This window comes from Vigna umbellata, chromosome 3 (genome assembly GCF_029865625.1).
Source record: "Vigna umbellata cultivar VRB3 chromosome 3, Vumbellata_1.0, whole genome shotgun sequence".
In the NCBI taxonomy this organism is placed as follows: Eukaryota; Viridiplantae; Streptophyta; class Magnoliopsida; order Fabales; family Fabaceae; genus Vigna; species Vigna umbellata.
In genome coordinates this window covers 12,387,566-12,390,793 of record NC_142167.1, presented here as the reverse complement: position 1 = coordinate 12,390,793, position 3,228 = coordinate 12,387,566, and positions in this window count along the sequence as shown.

Here is a 3,228-nt window from a genome sequence, read left to right as displayed (position 1 = left end):
AAAGTGAAGGAACTAGAGGAAGTGGAGAAAGTAGATGAAGTGGAGGAAGTAGAGGAAGTTGAGGAAGTGGAGGAAGTGGACGAGGTGGAGGAAGTTGAGGAAGTGGAGGAAGTGGACGAAGTGGAGGAGGTGGAGGAAGTGGACGAAGTTGACGAAGTGAAGGAAAAGGAGGAACTGGAGGAAGTGGAGGAAGTGGAGGAAGTAGAGGAAGTTGAGGAAGTGGAGGAAGTGGAGGAAGTGGAGGAAGTGGAGGAAGTGGACGAAGCGGAGAAGTGGATGAAGTTGACGTAGTGGAGGAAGGGGAGGAAGTGGAAGAAGTGGAGGAAGGGGAAGAAGTGGAAGAAGTGGAGGAAGTGGAGAAAGTGTACGAAGTTGACGATGTGGACGAAGTTGACGAAGTGGAGGAAGTGGAGGAAGTGGACGAAGTTTACGAAGTGGAGAAGTGGAGGAAGTTGACGAAATGGAAGAAGTTGACGAAGTGGACGAAGTGCACGACGTTGACGAAGTGGACGAAGTTGAGGAAGTGGAGGAAGTTGACGACGTGGAGGAAGTGGAGGAAGTGGAAGAAGTGGAGGCAGCGGACGAAGTGGACGAAGTTGACGAAGTGGACAAAGTGGAGGAAGTTGGAGGAGGTGGACGAGGTGGACGAAGTGGACGAAGTTGACGAAGTGGAGGAAGTTGACAAAGTGTAGGAAGTGGACGAAGTGGACGAAATGGACGAAGTGGAGGAAGTGGACGAAGTGAAGGAAGTGGACGAAGTGAAGGAAGTAGAGGAAGTTGACGAAGTGGACGAACTTGACGAAGTTGACGAAGTGGACGAAGTTGATGAAGTGGACGAAGTGGAGGAAGGGGAGCAAGAGGAGGAAGTGGAGGAAGTGGAGGAAGTTCACGAAGTTGACTAAGTGGACGAAGTAGAGGTAGTGGTCGAAGTAGAGGTAGTGGACGAAGTTTACGAAGTGGAGAAGTGGAGGAAGTGGACGAAGTTGACTAAGTGGACCAAGTTGATAAAGTGGAAGAAGTGGACCAAGTGGAAGAAGTGGACGAAGTGGACCAAGTGTACGAAATGGACGAAGTTGAGGAAATGGACAAAGTTGACGAAGTGGAGGAAGTGGACGAAGTGGAGCAAGTGGAATAAGTGGACGACATTGACGAAGTGGACGAAGTTGACGAAGTGGACGAAGTGGAGGAAGTTGAGGAAGTGGACGAAGTGAAGGAAGTGGACGAAGTAAACGAAGTGGTGGAAGTGGAGGAAGTGGACGAAGTGGACGAAGTGGACGAAGTGAACGAAGTAGAGGAAGTGGAGGAAGTGGAGGAAGTGAAGGAAGTGGAGGAAGTGGAGGAAGTGGAGGAAGAGAAGGAAGTGGAGGAAGTGGACGACGTTGAGGAAGTGGACGAAGTGGACGAAGTTGATGAAGTGGAGAAAGTGGACGAAGTGGAGGAAGTGGAGGAACTGGAGGAAGTGGAGGAAGTGGACGGAAGTGGACGAAGTGGAGGAAGTGGACGAATTGGAGGAAGTGGAGGAAGTGGACGAAGTGGACGAAGGGGACGAAGTGGAGTAAGTGGAGGAAGTGGATGAGGTGGACGAAGTGGACGAAGTTGACGAAGTGGATGAAGTGGAGGAAGTGGAGGAAGTGGAGGAAGTGGAAGAAGTGGAGTAAGTGGTGGAAGTGGAGGAGGTGGACGAAGTGGAGGAAGTTGACGAAGTGGAGGAAGTTGACGTAGTGGAGGAAGTGGAGGAAGTGGAGGAAGTGGAGGAAGTGGGCGAAGAGGAGGAAGTGGAGGAAGTGGAGGAAGTGGAGGAAGTGGAGGACGTTGACGAAGTGGACGAAGTGGACGAAGCTGACGAAGTTGACGAAGTTGAGGAAGTGGTGCAAGTGGAGGAAGTGGAGGAAGTGGAGGAAGTGGAGGAAGTGGAGGAAGTGGACGAAGGGGACGAAGGGGACGAAGTGGACGAAGTTCAGGAAGTGGAGGAAGTAGAGGAAGTGGATGAAGTGGAGGAAGTTGACGAAGATGAAGAAGTTGACGAAGTGGACGAAGTGGAGGAAGTGGAGGAAGTGGTGGAAGTGTAGGAAATTGAGGAAGTGGAGTAAGTGGAGGAAGTGGAGGAAGTGGAGTAAGTGGAGGAAGTGGAGGAGGTTGACGAAGTGGACGAAGTTGACGAAGTGGAGGAAGTTGACGAAGTGGAGGACGTGGAGGAAGTGGAGGAAGTGGACGAAGTGGGCGAAGAGGAGGAAGTGGAGGAAGTGGAGGAAGTGGAGGACGTTGACGAAGTGGACGAAGTGGAGGATGTTGAGGAAGTGGTGCAAGTGGAGGAAGTGGAGGAAGTGCGGGAAGTGGAGAAGTGGACCAAGTGGAGGAAGTGGAGGAAGTGGACCAAGTGGAGGAAAAGGACGAAGGGGACGAAGTGGAGGAAGGCGAGGAAGTGGAGGAAGTGGTGGAAGTGGAGGAAGTGGGCGAAGTGGACGAAGTGGAGGAAGTGGACGAAGTGGAGGAAGTGGAGGTGGACGAAGTTGACGAAGTGGACGAAGTTTACGAAGTCGACGAAGTGGACGAAGTGGAGGAAGTGGAGGAAGTCGAGGAAGTTGACGAAGTGGACGAAGTTGACGAACTGGAGGAAGTTGACGAAGTGGAGGAAGTTGACGAAGTGGAGGAAGTTGACGAAGTGGAGGAAGTGGAGGAACTGGAGGAAGCGGACGAAGTGGAGGATGTGCTGGAAGTGGACGAAGTTGACGAAGTTGACGAAGAGGACGAAGTTGACGAAGTTGATGAAGTGGGCGAAGTGGACAAAGTGGAGGAACTGGAGGAAGTTGAGGTAGCTGAGAAAATGGACGGAGTTGACGAAGTGGACGAAGTTGATGAAGTGGACAAAATGGAGGAAGTGGAGGAAGTGGACAAAGTAGAGCAAGTCGAGGAAGTGGAGGAAGTGGAGGAAGTGGAGGAAGTGGAGGAAGTGGAGGAAGTTGACGAAGTGGAGGAAGTCGATGAAGTGGACGAAGTGCAGGAAGTGGAGGAAGTGAAGGAAGTTCAGGAAGTGGAGGAAGTGGACGAAGTTGACGAAGAGGACGAAGTGGACGAAGTTGACGAAGTGGACAAAGTGGACGTAGTGGACGAAGTTGACGAAGTGGAGGAAGTGGAGGAAGTGGAGGAAGTGGAGGAAGTGGAGGAAGTAGAGGAAGTGGAGCAAGTGAAGGAAGTGGAGGAAGTGGACAAAATGGACGAAATGGAGCA